The sequence below is a fragment of the Mesocricetus auratus genome, unplaced genomic scaffold (genome assembly GCF_017639785.1).
Source record: "Mesocricetus auratus isolate SY011 unplaced genomic scaffold, BCM_Maur_2.0 Super-Scaffold_100029, whole genome shotgun sequence".
Taxonomy (NCBI): domain Eukaryota; kingdom Metazoa; phylum Chordata; class Mammalia; order Rodentia; family Cricetidae; genus Mesocricetus; species Mesocricetus auratus.
The window spans coordinates 6,454,819-6,479,983 of NW_024429210.1; the positions used below are offsets into that span (position 1 = coordinate 6,454,819).

At 39.7% G+C, this 25,165-nt stretch overlaps 1 long non-coding RNA gene across 1 annotated transcript in view; it reads right to left on the reverse strand.

Moving 5' to 3' along the window:
• LOC121134688 overlaps window positions 1-24,026 on the reverse strand; it is a 108,336-nt gene extending 84,310 nt beyond the window's left edge. The window contains exons 1-2 of the long non-coding RNA XR_005871806.1: window positions 23,988-24,026; window positions 22,431-22,572 (exon numbers count right to left, since the gene is read on the reverse strand). This is a non-coding gene — a long non-coding RNA (uncharacterized LOC121134688). The remainder of the gene's footprint in view (window positions 1-22,430; window positions 22,573-23,987) is intronic.
• Between the last annotated feature and the right edge of the window lie 1,139 nt (window positions 24,027-25,165).

Sequence of the window (25,165 nt, forward strand, 5' to 3'; positions counted from 1 at the left end):
GTTGATGAATCCATTTCTCCTAGTGTATCTTCAACACTTGAGATTCTCTCTTCCATCTCTTCTATTCTGTTGGTAATGCTTGTATCGGTAGTACCTGACCATTTGCCCAGCTTTTCTATTTCCTGTCTTTCTTCAGATTGTGTTTTTTTATTGTCTCTTTTTCAGTTTTCAAATCTTGCAGTGTTTGCATTGTTTCTTGCAATTTTCAGTTTATCTTTTTGTCCATTTGTTGCCTTTCATGCACTTTTTGTTTTGTTCTTTCTTCTATTTCTTGCATTTTTCGTTTGCTTTTTCTTCCATTTCTTGCATTTTTTGCTTAATTTCTTCTTCTATTTCCTGCCTTTTTTGTTAGTTTTTTTTTTTCTTCCATTTCTTGTATTTTTTGGTTTGTTTTTTCTTCCATTTCTTTGAGGGATTTTCCTATATTCTCTTTTAGAGCCTCTATCATTTTCATGAAAGTGCTTTTATAGTCATTCTCTTCTGCTTCGTTTGCATTGGAATGTTGGATTCTTGCTGGTGTGGAGTCTCTAGAATCTGGTGGTGTCATATTTGTTTTTATATTGCTGAGTGTGTTTTTGTATTGTCTCTTTCCCATGTCTTCTTCTAGTGGGTGCAGAAAGAGCCCCTTACTGGTCTGGTGTTTAGGGGACCAGTGTTCCCTTTTGGTGGGTGCTAGCAAGTCCAATAATCTGGTGGTTCTTCTATTTCTTGTCCTTGTTTTGGTCCTGTGGGTAGAGAAGAAGAACAGGAATTGGGGTGTTCTGTGTTCCACCTGATCCCCTGGACCCTTTGCTGGATCCTGTCGTACCTGATCCTGCTGGAGCAGCTCCTCCCCTGGTGTCCCTGGCTCCTCTGGTTTCCTGGTCTTGTTGGTGGGAGAGAAGTCCTGGAGTCTGGGATGTTTAGCTCCCGCTGGGATTGGAAGCACTGTGCATTTCCCAGGCAATCCCCAGGCACTGGAATACAGTCCCAGAAGCAGGGCCTGTTGTACCTGATCCCGCAGCCAGAACAGCTGCTCCCCTGGTCTCCCTGGCTCCTCTGGTTTCCTGGTCTCATTGGTGGGAGAGAAGTTCTGGAGTCTGGGGTGCTTGGCTCCCACTGGGATTGAAAGCTCTGTGCAGTTCCCAGGCAATCCCCAGGGACTGGAACATAGGCCCAGAATAGGGCCTGTTGTAACTGATCCTGCTGCTGGAACAGCTGCTCCCCTGGTCTCCCTGGCTCCTCTGCTTTCCTGGTCTCATTGGTGGGAGAGAAGTCCTGGAGTCTGGGGTGCTTGGCTCCTGCAGGGATTGAAAGCTCTATGCAGTTCCCAGGCGATCCCCAGGGACTGGAACATAGGCCCAGAAGCAGGGCCTGTTGTACCTGATCCCGCTGCTGGAACAGCTGCTCCCCTGGTCTCACTGGCTCCTCTCCTAAAGCTTTTTTTTTAAAGAAAACATTTAAATAGGCACTTGTTTATAGTTTTAGTATGTTAGTTAAGATTAGTAGGGCTGCCTAGGCACATGGGTATTTCCAGTACCCTCTTGGTTCATTTGGCCATTTCTCTTCCCCCTTGGCAACTGGATTCCGGGAGTTTGGCTCAGTGTTCAGCTGTGGGTACCTGTTTCTGCTTCAATCAGCTACTGGTTCAAGGCTCTAGAAATGGCAACCAAGATAGTCATCAATTTCATTATAGGGGAAGGGCATCAAAGCCAGCCTGTCCACCACTGCCTAGATCCTTAGTTAGGGTTATCTCGGTGGATCCCCTACCATTTCCTCTGTGCCAGACCTCTCTCCAAACCTGTACTGGTTCCCTTTATCAAGGCACATTCTTTCTCACCCTCTTCTATTCCTTCCCTGTCTCAGTTCTCCTTTTCTCCTCCCCCTTCTCCCCATCTTACCCCCTCCATGCTCCCAATTTGTGCAGAGGTTCTTGTCTCCTTCCTCCAGGTTTTGGCTATTACAAAAAATGCTGTTATGAACATAGTTGAACATATGTCCTTGTTGTATGAATGTGCTTTCTTTGGGTATATGTCCAAGAGAAGAATTGCTGGATCTTGAGGTAGACTCATTCCTGTTTTCCTGAGAAACTGCCATACTGATTTCTAGAGTGGTCACACACGTTTAAACTCCCACAAGCAATGGAGGAGTGTTCCTTTTTCTCCACATCTTCTCCAGCATAGACTATCATTTTTTTTTATTTTAGCCATTCTGATCTGTGTAAGATGATATCTCAGAGTTGTTTTGAGTTGCATTTCCTGTATGGCTAAGGATGTTGAGTACTTTCTTAAGTGTCTTTTAGCCATTTTAGATTCCTCTATTGAGAATTCTCTATTTACTTCTGCACTCCACTTTTTAATTCTATTGTTTGGTGTTTTCATGGCTAGCTTCTTGAGTTCATTGTATATGTTGGAGATCAACTCTCTGTCAGATGTAGGCTTGATGACTATCTTTTCCCATTCTGTGGGCTGCCTTTTGTCTTGTTGACCATGTCCTTTGCCTTACAGAAGCTTCTCAGTTTCAGAAGGTTCCATTTATTAATTGTCTCTCTCAGTGTTTGTGCTACTGGTGTTATGTTCAAGAAGCGATCTCCTCTTCTAATTTGCTCAAGGGTACTTCCCACTTTCTCTTCTAAGAGATTCAATGTGGCTGGATTTATGTTGAGGTCTTTGATACATTTGGATTTAAGTTTTGTGCATGGTGATAGATATGTATCTGTTTGCATTCTTCTACATGGCCGTATCCAGTTATGCCAGCACCATTTTTGAAGATGGTTTCTTTTTTCCATTGTGTAACTTGTCAAAAATCAGGTGTTCATAGGTGTGTGGGTTAATATCAGGGTTTTCAAGTTGGTTCCATTGGTCTACCTGTCTTTTTTTGTTCCAATGCCAAGCTGTTTTCAGGACTATGGCTCTGTAAAATAACTTGAAGTCAGGAATGGTGATATCTCCTGAAGTTCCTTTATTGTACAGAGTTATTTGGCTATCTTGGGTTTATTGCTTTTCCATATATAGTTGATTATTGTTCTTTCAAGGTCTGTGAAGAATTGTTTAGGTATTTTGATGGGGATTGTATTGAATCTGTAGATTGCTTTTGGCAAGATTGCCATTTTTACTATGCTGAGCCTGTTTATCCAAGAGCATGGGAGATCTTTCCTTTTTCTGCTATCTTCTTTGATTTCAAAGTTCTTGTTATACAGGTTTTTCACTTGTTTCGTTAGTGTTACTTCAAGATATTTAATTTTGTTTATGGCTATTGTAAAGGGTGATGTTTCTCTGATATCTTTTTTTTTTGGTTTTTACGAGACAGGGTTTCTCTGTATTGTTCCGGAGGCTATCGGTCCAGCCCAGCCTCGAACTCACAGAGATTCGCCTGCCTCTGCCTCCCGAGTGCTGGGATTAAAGGCGTGCGCCACCACCGCCCGGCCTCTCTGATATCTTTGTCAGCCCATTTATCATATGTATATAGTAGGGCTACTGATTTTTTTTTGAGTTAATCTTGTATCTTGACACTTTGCTGAAGGTGTTTAACAGCTGTTGGTGTTCTTTGATAGAGTTTTTCAGGTTGCTTATTTAAATTATCATATCATCTACAAATAGTGAAAGATTGACCTCTTCCTTTCCAAGTTGTATCCCCTTGATCTCCTATTGTTGTCCTATTGCTCTACCTAGAAGTTCAAGTACAATATTGTAGAGACATGGAGAGACTGGGCAGCCTTGTCTTGTTTCTGATTTTAGAGGAGTCACATTGAGTTTTTCTCCATTTAGTTTGATGTTGGCTGTTGGTTTACTGTATATTGCTTTTGTTATGTTCAGGTATGTTCCTGTTATCCCTGATCTCTCTAGGACCTTTATCGTGAAGGGGTGCTGGATTTTGTCAAAGGCTTTTTCACATCTAGTGAGATGATCATATGGCTTTTCTTTTGCAGTTTGTTTATATGGTGGATTGCATTGTTAGATATGTTGTACCTTCCCTGAATCTCTGACATGAAGCTTACTTGGTCACGGTGAATGCTTTTTCTGATGTGTTCTTGGATTTGATTTGCCCCTATTTTATTGAGTATTTTTTTGCATCCATCAGTGTTCATGAGGGTATTGGTCTGTAGTTCTCTTTCTTAGTTGTGTCTTTGTGTGGCTTGGGTACCAAGGTGATTGTAGCCTCATAAAAAGAGTTTGGCAATGAGGTTTCTGCTTCTATTGTGTGGAACAGTTTGCGGAGTACTGGTATTAGTTCTTCTTTGAATTTCTGGTAGAATTCTGCACTGAAACCAACTGACCCTGGGATGTTTTTGGTTGGGAGACTTTTGATGACTGTTTTGATGTGGTTATAGGTCTGTTTAAAATGCTTATCTGTTCTTGATTTAATTTTGGTAAGTGATATCTATCCAGGAAATTGTCCATTTCCTTTAAAATTTTCAATTCTGTCCAGGTTTTCAAAGTAGGACCTGATGATTCTCTGGATTTCCTCAGTGTCCATTGTTATGCCCCCTTTTTCTTTTTTATTTTGTTAACTAGCATGCTCTGTCTGCCTTTTGGTTAGTTTGGATAAAGGTTTGTTTATCTTATTGATTTTTCTTCAAGAACCAACTCTTTGTTTGATTGATTCTTTGTATTGTTTTCTTTGTTTCTACTATTGTTTCTTTGTTTCAGCCCTCAATTTGATTGTTTACTGCCATCTACTCCTCCAGGGTGAGAATGCTTCTTTTTTTTATGGTGCTTGCAGTTGTACTGTTAATTCTTTAGTTGTGTCTGTCCTCCAGTTTCTTCATGTGGGAGCCTAGTGTTAAGAACTTTCCTCTTATCACTGCTTTTAAAGTGTCCCATAAGTTTGGGTATGTTGTGTCTTCATTCTCCTTGAATTCTAGGAAGTCTTTCATTTCTTTTTTGTTTCTTCCTTGATCCAGGAATGGTGCAATTTTACATTGTTCAATTTCCTTGAGTTTGTATTGTTTCTGAAATTTGTGTTATTGTTGAATTCTAACTTTAAATCATGGTGATTTGATAGGATACAGGAGGTTATTCCAATTTTTTGTGTCTGTTGAGGGATGCTATTTTACCAAGCATGTGGTTGGTTTTAGAGAAGGTTCCATGTGGCGCTGAGAAGAAGGTATATTGTTCTGTGTTTGGATGCAATGTCCTATATATGTTTATTAAACCCAATTGGGTCATGACTTCTGTTAGTTCCTTTGTTTCTTTGTTAAGTCTGTCTGGTGGTCTTGTTTATAGTGGGAGACTTCAAAAGCCCACAATCACCACTAGCAAGCATCTTTTAAAGCAAAAATCATGGAGTGGGAAAACAGTCAGCCAATGGTTTTAAAGGTCAATCTATTATGTGCTTACAAGCTCTATACTTTACCTGGTTAACACCAGCCTTTCATGAAGTGACCTCATCCAGTTTGATCTTGGTGACCAATCACTGTTTTTTGTAAACGTCTCAGGACTCTCCCTCCTGACTTCCCCTCAGCACCATCTTTTAACACTCTCATGTGCCCTTCAGTCACCTTCTCTGCATACCAAATATAATATGCAAATAAAATAATATTGGCTTAGCAAGCAGATTTCTGAGTACCTAAGATTTCTACCACTTGGCACATGTAACTTACATAATTCCCTTTCTGTGAGTGCAGAAAGGACCTTGAATATGATGTGATATTGTGATTTAAACATGAAATATCTCCTACAGGCTCATATGTCTGAACATCTGGACCCCATCTGGCAGTGCTGTTTTGGGAGCTTATGCAAGCTTTAGGAGGTAGGACCTGCCTAGCAGAAGTAGGTCACTCAGAGAAGATTCTTGATGAAATATTACTTCTAGTTCCTTCTTGTCACATCTCTCTGACTCCTGATCTGTCAAGATGTGCAAGCCTCTAGTGCATGCTCCCCTATTGTGGGCTCTGTCAGACCTTTCCCACTACAATGGTCTGAAAAACACAAGCCAAAATACACCTTTCTTTTCTTAAGTTGCTCTGGTCAGATATTTTGTCACAGTGTTGAGAGAGAAATAATGAATGCAGATGTCATTCCTGTTTTCACATTCTATTATGTGACTTTGCAGGTGTAATTAAGGATCAAAATCTATAGATGGAGTTATTACAAAGCAGGTGATCTTGTGTGAGCCCACTTTATTCAACTGTGTTAATTGGTTGGATAAGTGATCCCTAACCTTCTTCTCTGTTCATGTGATTGAACATTTGTTCCCACCTGCTGGTGATATTTTGGGAGACTGTAGAAATTTGGGGACTGTACTGTTACCAGCATAAGATAATAGCTACGTCTACCTCTAGTTCCAACTCTGTTTCCCAACTTATCAAGTTACAACAAGCTTTGTTGCACGAGTTCCACCCATTGAATCATTCTCAGCAGGATGGACTGACTCTGCTTAAACCAAACTGTTAGCTAAAATGATTCCTTCCTCCATTAAGTTGTTGTTGACATACATTTTGTCACAGTGATGTAAAAGTAACTAATACAAAGTGAAAGTCCATATAAGACACACTAGAGAACTGGATACTTCCCGAAGAAACAGAAAAGCTGCTAATATCAAGGAAGTCAGAACAATGTTTCAAGAGGGCTTGCAAGAGAGAGTTGTGTCCCATATGCAGCTTTTAGTTGAGGGCTACTCTAGTGATAGCCTGTGGGAAACCAGGGACCTCAATATGAATTTCAGACATATGAAGGGGAAAGTGTGGCTTACATTCTCACTCAAGGCATGAAAGTGAACTCTATCAATAGATTCATGAACCTAGAAGAGAGACTGAGTTCCAGAAAACGGCATAGTGCATTGCTCCTCTGTACCACTAACTAGGGCCTCAGCAATGCCACATTTAGACTTGTAATTCATGGGGATAGGAGGATTTTTCTCTCAGCTTTGACTTGTTCTATCAAAGAAAACATACATAATCTTTCAGTAAATGACACAAAGGAGAGTGGAAGAAACAGAAATTCTACTTAGACTTTACATTGATGAAGAGAAAGCCATGGCTTATGTTCTTACTCAGTGAGTGTGCACTAACCATATCCTAAATCCACCATCACATCCATCTGTTTCTCTTGTGGTTGTATGAGCCTTATAGAGACCACACAGTTCCTTATGGTCTTTTGCTACAGCAAAGACCATGTAATATATTTTTGTTATTTCTTCTAAGAAAAACATGATAGGATACAGCAGAAATAAACTTCCTATGTTATTACTGCCTCTAAAAATATAACAACTTTTAAAGTATTCCTTTAACTATAGGTACGTATGACCAAAATCGTTCAGATGTGTGCTACATAAAGAGAAATCTATAAAATAACATTTTAACTAGTCTTCACAGTTGTTTCTAATCATTAAATAATTTTGTTAGTGAACTGACACATTGAGATTTCCATAGTAATTTTATATTATTGAGAATCACAGAGATGGTTTATTTTAGGGATTTTTTTCTGCTACTGTAAATAACACTTATTTTTTGACATAGAAGTTCATATTTTTCTATTCACATAATGATTTTAGGATGTGTTTATGATAATGGTACTACTGATGAGAAGGGCCTGTCCAATGCCCCCCTTTTTTCTAATATCCAATCATCATGTAGTATGCACTGCTATTTATTTCTTAGCTTTAACACCATCTTACCAGTCGTTGAAGTTTATTTGTAAATGTCTATCTATATTATTTTTCAAAAGACAACTTTATTAACATATAATTCTTCAAACAAGATACACTGTAGGTCCAAGCTAGGTCACTCCTTGCAGTTATGAGCAAGAGTCAGGGCCAGTTGTCCTGCTTTCATACCCTCAGGGTTGACTCTCCCACTCTTGGACTACCAGGGTCAGCTCTGCTGTGTTGCCCAGGCAAGGTATAGGAGTCACTCTCCTGAGTGCTGCAGCTGGTGAGGTATAGCTCTCCTGCTCTTATGACCTCAAGGTCATTTTCCCATTCACCATAGGTGGTGAGGGATGGTAGGCAGAGGTCATCTCTCCTCTGCCCATACCACAGTATGGCAGATGAGGAGTGGAGACAGATTTCCCATGCTCATGTTCTTGGGGCAGTTCACCCATACCCCCGTCAATAGGGTTAGCTCTACTGTGCAGGGCGCACTTTCCTGAGTGCTGCAGATGGTCAGGGGGAGCATTAACTCTCTTGCCCATCATAGTTGGCAGGGACAAGGAGAACATCTTTCCCTCACCCTCCCCACTACCTAGCTTGGGAAATACTGGAGAGCTCACCCTGGTGGTAAGGACAGGGGAGAACTGGCAGCCCGACCAACCCTGCAACTCTCCAGGCCCAGAGCCAGGGCTATGAGTTGACTCATCCCAATATCTATATCATCTATGATCTGCAGGAGCACATGAAGGAGTTGGTATGGCAGACACAAAGCTGCAGGATCTCCATGACACATGGCAACAACAGGGTATCTAAGAGGAGTCTCACTGAGGGCCCAGCAGAAGCCAGAGGCCTCAAACAAGGTCAGTGATGCACTGTACTAAACACTTTCAAGTAAAGATATATGGACAAAAATGTTTACTGTATTACTGTGTTACACTACAGCTTCCATAATGAGATTTTTTTTCTTTGTTTTCCTGTTCAATTCTATTTAATTTGGGAGAATGTTGCAAGGACAGAGAGCAGATATAAAGAGATGGGGAAATGAATGGGATCAAGTCACATGATATGAAAGACACAAAGAATAAATAAAGACCCATGGGATTCAGCTCTCCCAGAGACTCGACTGGATTCAGCCTGCACAGAGACTGCCAGCACCATAGTCCCTTTCTCCACCCATGGGACTGGATAGGCCAGGACCTGTTTACAGCCTGCCTTCCAGTGATCTGCACACAACTAGCCAAGGACAGGGTACTGTGCACTGCAGCTCCCATCCTGGCAGGAGCAGCCCACCCAGAGACTGCCAATGTCCAAGTCCCACTCTCTACCCATGGCACAGGTGAGGTAAGCATGGGAGTGTTTCCAGCCTGCCTTCAGGTGCCCTGAGCAGAATGACCAGAGATCTGGGGACTGCACACTATGGATTCCACCCCAACAGAGTCCAGACTACTCAAAGATTGCCAAGGCCCTAGTACTAGGACTGCCTCCATCCATGTAAGAGGAAAGCCACCAGAGTATTGGACCTGCTTGCACCTGCCAGAAAGGAACCATAGTCACATACCCACCAGGAGAGGAAGAGACTCCTTCTGCACCCACTGGAAGAAATGATGGGAAGGAGACAATATAAAAACACACTCAGCAACAGAAAAACCAATGTGACACCACCAGAGTCTAGATACTCCCCACCCATAAGACCTGAACAGCCCAATGCAGATGAAGCAGATGAGAAAGACCTTAAAAAACTTCATGAAAATGATAGAGGCCCTCAAAGAGGATATAAGAAAATCCCTCAAAGAAATGAAAGAAAAATGAACTAAAAATACAAAAACATGCAAGAAACAGAAGAAAAAAACAAACCACAAAATCCAACAAATGCAAGAAAGAGAGGAAAAAACAAAGGAAAAATAGCAAGAAACAATTCAAACAGTGCAAGGGTTGAAAGCTGAAACAGAGACAATAAAAGAAACACAGTCTGAAAGAATGCTGGAAATAGAAAAGCTGGGCAAAAGGTCAGCTAATACAGATGCAAATGTGACCAACAGAATACAAGAGCTGGAAGAGAAAATCTCAGGTGTTGAAGGTACACTAGGGGAAACAGACTCATCAACCAAAGAAAATCTTAAGTCCAACAAATACCTAACACAAAATATCCAAAAAATATAGGACACCGTGAAAAGACCAAACCTAAGAATAATAAGTATAGAAGAAGGCAAAGAAAACCACCTCAAAAAAGAAATGTCAGAACTCTTTCTTCTCTACAAACCAAGAAGTGGATTTGGTGAAATGATGCCCAATGGATGAAAAATATTGAAAACCTGTAATTACCTATGATAAACAGTATGGTATGCTGCGGTGTTGTGTAATGCAGTATTTCAGGCAGGCATTGCTTTTCAGTTATATGGCTCATGCTTAAGTTCCTGCTGACAGGGAGAATAAAAGCATATTTTGGTTATTATGTTTTGCTTCTCTTCCTCATGGAATCCAAATGCTTATATGATAATGTAAGCCCCAATGACAGGAAGTCCAAGTGGAAATGTTATTAGAAAGCTATGGATATGTATGTGGTTAGTGAAATATGTATGATTACAATATTGCAGGATATGTGTAATATTGATGGAAACTCAACTGATCTCAATATTTAATATAGACTTAATTTAAAATAAAGAAAAGAAAACCACCTCAAAGGGGCAGAAAACAGCTGTTCCAGCGGTGAGATCAGGTACAACAGGCCCTGCTTCTGGGCCTGTGTTCCAGTGCCCTGGGATCACCTAGGAACTGCACAGAGGTTCCAATACCAGCGGGAGCCAAACAACCCAGACTCCAGGACTTCTCTCCCACCAATGAGACCAGGAAACCAGAGGAGCCAGGGAGACCAGGGGAGCAGCTGTTCTGGAGGGATCAGGTACAACAGGATCCAGGGGACCAGCTGGGAGGCTAAGCACCCCAGATTCCTGTTCTTCTTATCCACCCACGGCACCAGAACGAGGACAAGGAATAGAAGAACCACCAGATAATTGGACTTGCTAGCACCCACCAAAAGGGAACTCTGGTCCCCTAAACACCAGACCAGTAAGGGGCTCTTTCTGCACCCACTAGAAGACGACATGGGAAAGAGACAATACAAAAACACACTCAGCAACAGAAAAACAAATATGATACCACCAGATTCTAGAGACTCCACATCAGCAAGACTCTGACATTCCAATGCAAATGAAGCAGAGGAGAATGACCATAAAGCCACTTTCATGAAAATGATAGAGGCCCTAAAAGAGGATATAGGAAAATCCCTCAAAAAAATGGAAGAAAAAACAAACCAAAAAATGCAAGAAATGGAAGAAAAAACAAACCAAAAAAGGCAGGAAATGGAAGAAGAAACGAAGCAAGAAATGCAAGAAATGGAAGAAGAAACAAACCAAAAAAGGCAGGAAATGAAGAAGAAACAAAGCAAAAAATGCAAGAAATGAAAGAAAAAGCAAACAAAAAATGCAAGAAATGGAAGAAAGAACAAACCAAAAAATTCCTAAAGGTAACAAATAGACGAAAAGATACACCAAAAATTGCAAGAAGCAATGCAAACACTGCAAGGGCTGAAAACTGAAATAGAGACAATAAAAAAACACAATCTGAAGAAAGGCAGGAAACAGAAAAGCTGGGCACACAGTCAGATACTATTGATACAAGCATTACCAACAAAATAGAAGAGATGGAAGAGAGAATCTCATGTGTTAAAGATACACTAGGAGAAATGGATTCATCAACAATAGAAAACTTTAAGTCCAACAAATCCTTAACACAAAACATCCAGGAATTATGGGACACCATGAAAAGACCAAACCTAAGAATAATAGGTATAGAAGAAGGAGAAGAAAACCACCTTAAAGGGGCAGAAAACATATTCAACAAAATCATAGAAGAAAACTTTCCCAACCTTAAGAAAGACATGCCAATGAAGGTACAAGAAGCTTACAGAACACCAAATAGAGTGGACCACAAAAAATTCCCCTCTCCACATAATAATCAAGACCCGCAATATACATAATAAAGAAAGAATATTAAGAGCAGCTAAGGAAAAAGGCCAAGTAACATATAAAGGCAGACCTATCAGAATTACACCTGACTTCTCCATGGAAACTCTGAATGCCAGAAGGTCCTGGATAGATATTCTACCAACACTAAGAGACCATGGATGCCAGCCCAGACTACTATACCCAGCAAAGCTCTCAATCACTATAGATGGAGAAAACAAGGTATTCCATGACAAAACTAGATTCAAGCAATACGTATCCACTAACCCAGCCCTACAGAAAGTTTTGGAAGGAAAACTCCAACCCAAGGAAGCTAACTACAATCAGAAAAACATAGGCATTAGAGAATCCCTTTCTACCAAGAGCCAAAAGAACGAAGGGGTGAAATTCCACACATAATTCCACCACCAACAACCATTGCAAATTGAAGAAGGATGAGCAATCAATGGTCATTAATATCCCTCAACATTAATGGCCTTATCTCACCCATAAAAAGACACAGGCTAGCAGAATGGATTCGAAGACAGAAGCCTCCCTTCTGCTGCATACAAGAAACACACCTTACCCTCAAAGACAGACATTACCTGAGAGTTAAAGGTTGGGAAAAATTTTTCAATCAAATGGACCCAAGAAACAAGCAGGGGTAGGAATCCTAATATCTAACAAACTAGACTTTAAAATAAAATCAATAAAAAGAGATGAAGGAGGTTATTACATATTCATCACAGGTGAAATCCACCAAGATGAAGTGTCTGTCCTGAACATCTATGCCCCAAATACAAAGGCATCCACATTCGTAAAAGATACATTATTAGAACTTAAATCATAACTAAAGCCCCACACAGTTATAGTCGGAGATTTCAACACACCACTCTCAACACTAGACAGGAATACCAGACAGAAACTCAACAAAGAAGCAAAGGGTCTAATAGAAGTAATGACCCAACTGGGATTAACAGACATCTATAGAACATTTCATCCACATAAAAAAGGTTATACCTTCTTCTCACCACCACATGGAACCTTCTCAAAAATCGACCACATACTTGGCAACATATCAAAACTCAGTGGCTACAAAAAAATTGGAATAACTTCATGCACCTTATCTTTAAATTAGATTTCAACAACAACACAAATTGCAGAAAAACTACAAACTCATGGAAACTGAATAATGCTCAACTGCACCATTCCTGGGTCAAAGAAGAAATTAAAAAAAGAAATTAAAGACTTCCTCGAATTCAATGGGAATGAAGACACAACATACCCAAACCTATGGGACACTTTGAAAGCAGTGCTATGGGTGAAGTTCATAGCACTAAGTGCCCACATGAAAAAACTGGAGAACAGTTATACTAGAGAATTAACAGCACAGCTGAAAGCTCTGTAACAAAAGAAGCAAACTCCCCCAGGAGGAGTAGACGCCAGGAAATAATCAAATTGGGGGCTGAAATCAATAAAGTAGAAACTAGGAAAACAATACAAAGAATCAATGCAACGAAGAGTTGGTTCTTTGAGAAAATCAACAAGATAGACAAACCTTTGTCCAAACTTACCAAACAGCAGAGAGTGAACACACAAATTAACAAAATCAGAAATGAAAAGGGGCCATAACAACGGACTCTGAGGAAATCCAGGGAATCATCAGGTCATACTTTGAAAACCTGTACTCCACAAAATTAGAAAATTTAAAGGAAATGGATGACTTCCTGGATAGCTATCACTTGCCAAAACTAAATCAAGAACAGATAAGCAATTTAAATAGACCTATAACCCCTATGGAAATAGAAGAGGTCATTAAAAGTCTCCCAACCAAAAAAAGTCCAGGTCCAGATGGCCTCAGTGCAGATTTCTAACAGAAATTCAAAGAACAGCTTATACCAATTCTTCTCAAAGTATTCCACACAATAGAAGCAGAAGGGTCCTTGTCAAACTCTTTCTATGAGGCTTCAATAATCTTGATCCCCAAACCACACAAAGACACAACTAAGAAAGAGAACTTCAGACCAATATCCCTCATGAACATTGATGCAAAAATGCTCAATAAAATACGGGCTAATCGGATCCAAGAACACATCAAAACAATCATTCACCATGATCAAGTAGGTTTCATCCCAGGAATGCAGGGATGGTTCAACATACGAAAATCCATCAACCTAATGCACCATATAAACAATCTGAAAAACAAAAATCACATGATCATCTCACTAGATGCTGCAAATGCCTTTGACAAAATCCAACACCCCTTCATGATAAAGGTCTTGGAGAGATCTGAGATAACAGGGACATACTTAAACATAGTAAAAGCTATATACAGTAAACCAACAGCCAACATCAAACTAAATGGACAGAAACCCAATGCAATTCCTGTCAAATCAGGAACAAAACAATGCTGTCTACTCTCTTCATACCTTTTCAACATGGTACTTGAAGTTCTAGCCATTACCATACGACAACAAAGGGGGATCAAGGGGATACAAATTAGGAAGGAAGACTTTCACTGTTTGCAGATGATATGATAGTTTACATCAATGACCCAAAGAACTCTACCAGGGAACTCTTACAGCTGATTAACAACTTCAGCAAAGTGGCAGGCTACAAGATCAACTCAAGAAAATCAGTAGCCCTACTATATACAGATGATAAAAGGGCTGAAAGAGAAATCAGAGAAACATCCCCCTTTACAATTGCCACAAACAACATAAAATACCTTGGCGTAATGCGAACCAAACAAGTGAAAGACGTGTATTGCAAGAACTTTGAATCTTTAAAGATATAAATTAAAGAAGCCCTCAGAAAATGGAAAGATCTCCCATGCTCTTGGATAGGTAGGATCAATGTAGTAAAAATTGCAATCCTGCCAAAAGCAATCTACAGATTCAATGCAATCCCCATTAAAATCCCAGCACAATTCTTCACAGACCTTGAAAGAACAATAATCAATTTTGTATGGAAAAACAAAAGACCCAGTATAGCCAAAACAACCCTGTTCAACAAGGCAACGTCCGGAGGCATCACCATCCCTGACCTCAAGCTCTATTATAGAGCTATAGTCCTGAATACTGCTTGGTATTGGCACAAAAATAGACAGGTTGATTAATGGAATCGAAAACACGGACATTAACCCACACACTTATGAACATCTGATCTTTGACAAAGAAGCTAAAAATATACAATGGAATAAAGAAAGCATCTTCAAGAAATGGTGCTGGCATAACTGGAGGCTGGCATGTAGAAGAATGCAGATCGATCCTTGTTTATTGCCATGCACAAAACTTAAGTCCAAATGGATCAAAGATCTCAACATAAATCCAGCCACACTGAACCTCTTAGAAGAGAAAGTGGGTGGTACCCTTGAACGGATTGGTACAGGAGACAGCTTCCTGAACATAACACTACTAGCACAGACAGTGAGGCCAACAATTAATAAATGGGACCTACTGAAACTGAGAAGCTTCTGTAAGGCAAAGGATACAGTCAGCAAGACAAAAAGGCAGCCCACAGAATGGGAAAAAATATTCACTATTCCCACATCTGACAGAGGGTTGATCTCCATAATTTACAAAGTACTCAAGCAGCAAGTCTCCAAAACACCAAAGGATCCAATTAAAAAGTGGGCTGCAGAAGTAAATAAAGAATTTTCAATAGAGGAGTCTAAAATGGCTGAGAGGCTCTTGAGAAAGTGCTCAACATCCTTAGCCATCCAGGAAATGCAAATCAAAACAACTCTGAGATACCATCTCACTCCTGTCAGAATGGCTAAAATCAAAAACACCAACGACAATTTATGTTGGAGAAGATGTGGTGAAAGGGGAACACTCCTCCATTGCTGGTGGGAGTGCCAACTTGTTCAGCCCCTTTGGAAATCAGTATGGAGATTCCTCAGAAAAATGGGAATAAACCTACCACAAGACCCAGCAACTCCACTCTTAGGCATATATCCAAAAGATGCCCATTCATACAACAAAGATGTCTGTTCCACTATGTTCATAGCAGCTCTATTTGTAATAGCCAGAACTTGGAAGCAACCTAGATGTCCCTCACCTGAAGAGTGGATAGAGAAAATGTGGTACATCTACACAATGGAGTACCATTCAGCAGAAAAAACAATGGAATCCTGAGATTTGCAGGCAAATGCATGACACAAGAAGAAACCATCCTGAGTGAGGTAACACAGTCACAAAAAGAGAAACATGGCATGTACTCTCTCATATATGGATTTTAGACATAGATCTGGGGAGTGCCAGCCTACAATCCCATGGCCAGAGAGTCTGGGAAACAGAAACTTCATTCAGTGGCTATTCGAAGAAGAGGCAGACTCCCTTGGTTAAGTACTAAGCTGAACTCAAGAAAGCCAGTAACAGAGAGGGAGGACTGATGACCAAAGGGATTAAGACTGGGCTGGTTCAACCCCCAGAAACAGCTGACCTGACAAAGGTTAACTCTTGAATCCCAGGCATCAGCCTGGTAATCCAGCATGGGACTGATCAAGACCCCCTGAATGTGGGTGTCAGTGAGGAAGCCTAGGTAATCTATTGAGCCTTGTGCAGCAGATCAGTACTCATCCCGAATATACACACGGACTTTGGACTCCCATCCAACAATGTGAGATGCACTCTCACCCTAAACTCTTGGCGGAGGGTCTAGGCCCTGCCTTGTGTGAAATGACAGACTATGGACACCCCCATGGAGGGCCTCACCCTCCCTGGGGAAAAGAGGGGATAATGGGGGGGTTGGGGGAGGGCACAGGAGGAGGGGAGGGAAAGGGAGAGGGACCTGGAACTGACTTGTGAAGCAACCTTGTTTCTTATCTAAATTTAAACTGACAAATAAAAAAAAAGAAAAAGTCCCCTTGACACATAATAATCAATACCCCAAACCTACAGAATAAAGCAAGAATATTAAGAGCAGCTAAGGAAAAATGTCAAGTAACATATAAAAGCAAACCTATCAGAATTATACCTGACTTCTCCATGAAATGTCTGAAAGCCAGAAGGTCCTGTATAGATATTCTACCAACACTAAGAGATCATGAATGCCAGCCCAGATTACTATACCCAGCAAAGCTTTCAATCACTCTAGATGGAGAAACAAAGCCAGATTAAAAAAATACATATCTAGTAACCCAGTCCTGTAAATGTTCTGGAAGGAAAACTCCAACCCAAAGAAGTTAACTACAACCAGAAAAACATAGGTAATAGATAATCCCACCTTATACACAGCCAAAAGAAAAAAGAGGTGGAAATCCACATGTAATTCCACCACCATCAACCATTGCAAAACAAACAAAAATGAACAATCAATGGTCATTAATATCCCTCAATATTAGTGGTCTTAACTCGCCCATAAATAGAACCCATCCTTCTGCTGCATACAAGAAACACACATCAGCCTCAAAAATAGACATTATCTCAGAGTTAAGGGTTGGGAAAGAAATGATTTTCCAATCAAATGGACCCAAGAAGAAAGCAGGAGTAGCAATCCTAATATATAAAAAATTAGACTTAAAATAAAATCAATCAGAAGAGATGGAGGTCATTTCATACTCATCATAGGAGAAATCCACCAAGATGAAGTTTCAATTTGAACATCAATTCCCCAAATACAAAGGCATCAACTTTTGTAAAAGAAACATTACTAAAACTCAAATAACATATAAAGCCCCACACACTTATAGTGGGAGACTTCAACATCCCACTTTCAACAGTAGACAGGACTACCAGACAGAAACTTAACAAAGACGCAAAGGGACTGATAGAATTTATGACCCAATTGGGATTAACAGACATCTATAGAACATTCCATCCAAGCAAAAAGAATATACCTTCTTCTCAGTACCACATGGAACCTTCTCAAAAATCAACCACATGCTTGGCAACATATCAAACCTCAACAGTTACAAAAATTGGAATAACTCCATGTATCTTATTACCACCACGCATGAAAATTAGAATTCAACAACAACACAAATTACAGAAACCCTACAAATTCATGGAAATTTAGTAATACAACATTCCTGGTTCAAAGAAAGAATGCAAAAAGAAATTAAAGACTTTCTAGAATTCAATGAAAATGAAGACACAACATACCCAAACTTATGGGACACTCTGAAAGCAGTGCTACGAAGGAAGTTCATAGCTCTAAGAGCCCACATGAAGGAAATGGAGAATAGTTACAATAGAGAATTAACAGCACAACTGAAAGCCCTTGAACACAAAGAAGCAAACTGACTCAGGAGGAGTGGATGCCAGGAAATAATCAAATTGAGGGCTGAAATCAATGAAGTAGAAACTAGGAAAACAATACAAAGAATCAGTGTAACGAAGAGTTGGTTCTTTGAGAAAATCAACAAGATAGACAAACCTTTATCCACATTTATGAAATGACAGCGTGTGAACTTGCAAAGTAACAAAATCAGGAATGAAAAGTGGGACATAGAAATGGACACTGAGGTGGTGCACGCCTTTAATCCCAGTACTCGGGAGGCAGAGGCAGGCAGATCTCTGTGAGTTCGAGGCCAGGCTGAATTGACAGCCTCGAAAACAATACAGAGAAACCCTGTCTCATAAAACCGAAAAAAAGGACACTGAGGAAATCCAGAGAATCAGGATACTTTGAAAACCTGTACTCCACATAATTTGAAAATTTAAAGGAAATGAACAATTTTTTGGATAGATATCACTTGCCATAAGTAAATCAAAACAGACAAGAAATTTAAGTAGACCTACAAACCCTAAGGAAATAGAAGCAGTCATCAAAAGTCACCCAACCACAAAAAGCCCAGATCCAGATGATCTCAGTGCAGAATTCTATCAGAAATTCAAAGAACAGCTTATACCAATTCTCCTCAAAGTATTTCATGCAATAGAAGGGTCTTTGCCAAACTCTTTTTATGAGACTTTAACAACCTTGATACCCAATCCACACAAAGACACAACTAAGAAACAGAACTTCAAACCAATATCCCTCATGAATATTGATGTAAAAATACTCAAGAAAATACTGGCAAATCAGATCCAAGTACACATCAGAAAACTCATCCACCATCATCAAGTAGGCTTCATTTCAGGGATGCAGGGATGGTTCAACATATGAAAATCCATCAGTGTAATCCAGCATAAAAATAAGCTGAGAAACAAAATTCACATGATCATCTCAGTAGATGTTAAAAAAGCCTTTGACAAAATCCAACACCCCTTCATGATAAAGGTCTTGGAGAAATCTGGAATAACAGGAACTTACATTAACATAATAAAAGCTATATACAACGAACCAACAGCAAACATCAAACTAAATGGACAGCAACTCTACACGATTCCTCTAAAATCAGGAACAAGAACAGGCTGTCTACTCTCTCCATACCTTTTAAATATTGTCCTTAAAGTTCTAGTAAGAGCAATACGACAACAAACGGAGATCAAGGGGATATAAATTGGAAAGGAAGAGGTCAAACTTTCACTATTTGCAGATGATATGATAGTTTATATAAGTGAACCAAAAAAACTCTAACAGGGAACTCCTATAAATGATAAATACCTTTAGTAAAGTGGCAGCTTACAAGATCATCTCAAGATAGTCAGCAGCCCTACTATATACAGATGATAAAGGGGTTGAGAAAGAAATCAGAGAAACATTTTCCTTTACAACATAAAATACCTTTGGGTAATACTAACCAAACAAGTGAAAGACCTGTATTGCAAGAACTTTGATTTTTTTAAAAGAAAGAAGTTAAAGAAGATACCGGAAAATGCAAAGATCTCTCATGCTCTTGGATAGGTCGGAGCAGCATAGTAAAAATGGCAATCTTACCAAAAGCAATATATAGATTCAATGCCAACCCCATTAAAATCCCAGCACAGACCTTAAATGAGCAATTCTCAACTTTATATGGAAACACAAGACAGAGGATAGCCAAAACAACCCTGTTCAACAAGGCAATGTCCAGAGGCATCACCATCCCTGACTTCAAGCTATATTATAGAGTTATAGTCCTGAAAACAGCTTGGTATTGGCACAAAAATAGTCAGGTAGAACAATGGAATCAAATTGAACACCCTCATATAAACCCACACACGTATGAACATCTGATCTTTGACAAAGAAGCTAAAATTATACAATGGAAAAAAGAAAGCATCTTCAACAAATGGTGCTGGCATAACTAGAGGATGCCATGTAGAAGACTGCAGGATAGATCCATGTCTGTGGCCATGCACAAAACTTAAATCCAAATGGATCAAAGACCTCAACATAAATCCAGCCACAGTGAACCCCTTAGAAGAGAAAATTGGAGGTACTCTTGAAAGAATTGGTGCAGGAGACTGCTTCCTGAACCTAACTCCAATAGCACAGACACTGAGATAGACAATTAATAAATGGGACCTCCTGAAGCTGAGAATCTTCTGTAAGGCAAAGGACATAGTCAGCAAGACAAAAAGGCAACCCACAGATTGGGAAAAGATATTCACTAACCACACATCTGATAGATGGCTTATCTCCAAAATTTACCAAGAACTCAAGAAACAGTTTCCAAAACACCAAAGGTTCCAATCAAAAAGTGGAGTACAGAACTAAATAGAGAATTCTCAGTAGAGGATTCTAAAATGGCTGAGAGAAACTTAAGAAAATATTCAACATCCCTAGCTATCCAGGAAATACAAATAAAAACAACTCTGAGATATCTTACTCCTGTCAGAATGGCTAAAATAAAAAACTCCAGTGACAGTTTATGCTGGAGAGGTTGTGGAGAAATTGGAATACTCCTTCACTGTTAGTGGGAGTGCCAACTCATACAGCCACCTTGGAAATCAATATGGAGATTCCTCAGCAAAATGGGAATCAGTCTACTTCAAGACCCATCAATTCCTTTGTTATGCATATACCCAAAAGATGCACATTCATACATCAGGGACATATGTTCCACTATGTTCATAGCAGCATTATCTGTAATAGCCAGAACCTGGAAGCAACCTAGACACCCCACAACTGAAGAGTGGATAGAGAGAATGTGGTACATTTCCACAATGGAGTACTGTTCAGCAGAATAAAACAATGGAATCTTGAAATTTGCAGGCAAATGGATGGCACTAGAAGAAACCATCATTACTGTGGTAACCCAGTCACAAAAAGAGCAACATGGTATGTACTCACGCGTATATGGATTTTAGACTTGAATCAGGGGAATGGTAGCATACAATCCCACTGCCAGAGAGTCTGGGAAACAGAACCTTCATCCAGCAACTGGTGAAAAGAGAGGTAGATACCCACAAGTAAACACTGAACTTAACTCCAGGAATCCAGTGACAGAAAGGGAGACCTGATGAGCAAAAGGGTTAAGACTGGTCTGGTTTAACCCCCAGAAACAGATGACCTGAACAAGGGGGAGCTCTTGAACCCCAGAATGATGGCTATGTGGAAAGCCTGGGACTGATCAAGACCCCCTGAATGTTGGTGTCAGTGAGTAGGCCTAGGTAATCTATGGAGCCTTGGTTAGTATTTATCCCTGATGTACAAATGGACTTTGGCGGCCCATTCCATAATGAGGGAAATTTCTCAGCCTGGACACTTGTGGGAAGGCCTAGGCCGTGCCCTGGTTGAAATGACAGAATCTGGAGATCGTCCATGAAGGGCCTCACCCTTCCTGGGGATCGGAGTGGAAATTGGGTGGGGAACTGGGGGGCCTGCTGGGAGGAATAGGGGAGAAGCGGGGAGAGCTGGGGAGCTTAGTTTGACATGTGAAGCAAGCTTGTTTCTAACTTAAATAAAAAAGGAAGAAAAAATAGAATAAATAAAAAGAAAGCTAAAAAAGAAAATATACAGAAAAACCCACCTTGTACTGTAATAAGAAATATGTCTCATACATTTATAAAATAAAGACTTGCATGGTAAACACCATAAAAAAGATATAATGTAAGCGATTCAAGAAAGTTTGATAATTTTATAAGTATCCACTCAATTATCACAATCAAATTATAAAGTCTTTTAATTGTTCCTACTATTTTTTCATGTCCTTGCCCCATGAAAACACTGATCTCCTTTCTGATTCATCAGAATGTCCTATAACTGAAACTGCATAGTCTATACCTTTTTGTGTATGTATTATTAGTAAATTTGCTCTTTATGAGCAAGAAGAGGTATACAACAACATATTCATTCATTGTTTCTTCTGATATTGAAGATGTGTGGTGATTCTGTCTCTTACATATTATTAATAAAGCTTATCTAAACATTTTTTGTGTGGGTGTATGTTTTCAGTTCTCTTGGGTATTTATTTCTAAAGTGGATGGCTGGAGCATATAAAAACCATATATTTAACTTTGTAGAAATGTGCCAAACTAGAGTAACTCAACTTTTTCATAACATATAAGGCATGGGTCAGAGTTCATTCTAGCCAACCCACAACTTTGCCAACACTTGGTATTATCCATATTTTAACTATTTTAGTGCTTAAAACTAATATATCTTGGTTGTTTGTTATTTAACATTGATATGAATTTTAAAATGTTTTATGATATATTAGTTATACATTGTAATATTTCCATATATGTTGCACACAATATATTTTGTCCATACTCCTGTAGCTCTCTTCTTTTGTCCTCCTTCCACTCCTGTTGCTATTTTTCCTTCTCTTCTCTTCCCATGTCTATGTTTGTGGTCAATAAGTTTCATTACAGTTCCGTATAAAAATGGTGTGTGTGTGTGTGTGTGTGTGTGTGTGTGTGTGTGTGTGTGTGTGTGTGCATGGACACCAATGACTATACTATTGAAGTAAATGTGTCTTCTTTTCCCAACATGCATTAGCTACCAATGTATCATAATGGAACCCCACGAACCCTTCCCTCTCACCTGCCATTAACTGCTTACATCTAGACGTGTGCAGATCTTGTGCAGGCAATCATGGCTGCTGTCCTTCCTTCAGCTCTTAATGTTCTTTCACTCTGTCTTCCATAGTTCTTCCTGTGCTCTGGGGGCAGGGTTAGAGTCAATCCTGTTGTGGAATAATATTTTTGTACACTATGTAAATATGTCACACATTAAAAACTAAACAGGCAATAACTAGGCAGGATTTTCGGGGCAGAGAGGATTGTGGGAAGAAGAAGGTGGAGTTGCCAGCCATATATAGAAAACTAGCAAGGGCAAAATGGTGATGAGATAATGAGTATGTGGAAGGCTGTAGATTAAGAAATGTGGGTTAATTTAAGTTATAAGTAGTTAGAAACAAGTCTAAGATAAGGCTGAGCTTTCATAATTAACAATAAATCTCCATGTTGTTTTTTTGTGAAATGGCAGCCCAAAGAAAGATTAATTTGCAAATGGTCCCCAATTTCTGCCCATAAATATCCACTATTCACATAAATCCCAAGAAAGCTTAAAAATTAGTTTGGGCTTCAATTCCCTCCAGCCCCTGCCCTGTTGAGGTGAGTGGGGGCTCTGCTCTGGGCCCCAACTCCCAACATCCCCCTGCTTCCATCTCACTGGACATGCCCTGTGCCTAGAGAGGACCTGTCCCACCAGAAAGGATCACTCCGAATCTGGCAACACATCAGTCTTCACTCTGGCCCCTGCCCTGAGATTGAGTCTTCAGTTTTCTCCAGTCTCCACATGGGCTTGAGAATGTCTCAGACACACCTGCACCCATTGTGTGACCCATCAGAGTGTTAGACCTGCTTGAACGCACTGAAAGAGATCCTTAGACCAAAACACATCAGGAGAGGAAAAGACCCCATGAGCTCCTTCTGAATAAAGGGATGGGAAGACAGCAATATAAAAGCACAGCCAACAAGTATGACACAACCAGAGTCTATAAAGTCTACACCAGCAAGACCTGAACATCGCAACACAGATGAAACAGAAAAGAATGACCTTCAAAGCAACCTCATGAAAATGATAGAGGTCCTCAAAAAGATATGAGAAAACCCCTTAAAGAAATGGAAGAAAAAAAAAACAAAACATGTAAGAAATTAACAAATCTGTAAAAGAAAGCCAAGAAAAAACAATCAAACAGATGAAGCAAACAATTCAAAAAGTTTAAGACCTGAAAACTGAAATGGAGACACACACACACACACACACACACACACACACACACACACACACACCCTGAGGTAATGCTGGAAATAGAAAAACTGAATAAACTATCCGGAACTACAGATGCAAGCATAACTAACAGAATACAAGAGATGGAAGACAGAATTCATGCACTGAAGATAGACTAGAGGAAATAGATTCATCGAAAAAAGACAGTCTTAAATGAAACAAGTCCTTAACACAAAATATCCAGGAAATATGGGACACCATGAAAAGACCAAACCTAAGAAAAATAGGTATAGAAGAAGGCGAAGAAGCCCAGCTCATTGGTACAGAAAACATATTCAACAAATCATAGGAGAAAACTTTCCCAACCTGAAGAAGGAGATGCCTCTGAAAGTACAAAAAGCTTACAGAACACCAAATAGACTGGACCAAAAATATTCCCCTCACCGCATAATAATTAAAACACAAAACATACAGAATAAAGAAAGACTATCAAGAGCAGCAAAGGAAAAATGCCAAGTAACATATAAAGGCAAACCTATCTGAATTATACCTGACTTCTCCATGGAAACTGTGGAAGCCAGAAGGTCCTGGATAGATGTTCTACAAACACTAAGAGACCACAGATTCCAGCCCAGACTACTATTCCCAGCAAAACTCTCAATCACTATAGATGGAGAAAACAAGATATTCCATGACAAAACCAGATTTAAACAATACGTATCCACAAATCCAATCCTACAGAAAGTTCTAGAAGGAAAACTCTTACCCAAGGAAGTTAACTACACTCATATAACATGGCCAATAGATAATCTTACTTTACCAGAAGTCGGAAAGAGGGAAAAAAACCTCACAAAAAAAAACCGCCACTAAAAACTGATCCAAAGCAAACAAGAATCAACAATCAATGATCATTAATATCCCTGAATATCAAAGGTCTTAACTCAGCTATAAAAAGACACAGGGTAACAGAAGGGAAACAAAGACAGAATGCATCCTTCTGCAGCATACAAGAAACACACCTCAATTTCAAAGGCAGACATTACCTCAAGGCTAAGGGTTGGGAAAAGATGTTCCAATCAAGTGGACATAAGAAGCAAGCTTATGTATCCTATTATCTAACAAAATAGACTCCAAACTAAATGGAGAAGGTAATTTCATATTCATCATAGGAAAAATACATCAGGATGAAGTCTACGCCCCAAATACAAAGGCAAACATTTTCATAAAAGGATCATTATTAAACTCAAATCACACATTAAACTCCACACACTTATAGTGGGAGACTGCAATACCCCACTCTCAATACTGGACACATCCTCCAGACAGAAACTTAACAAAGAAACAATTGAACTAACAGAAGTTACGATCCAATTGGGTTTAACACACATCTATAGAACATTCTATCCAAACAAAAAAGAATATACCTTGTTCTCAGCACCACATGGAACCTTCTCTAAAATCAACCACATACTTGGCAACATATCAAACCTGAATAGGTACAAAAAATTGGAATAACTCCCTGTATTTTGTCAGATCACCATTGC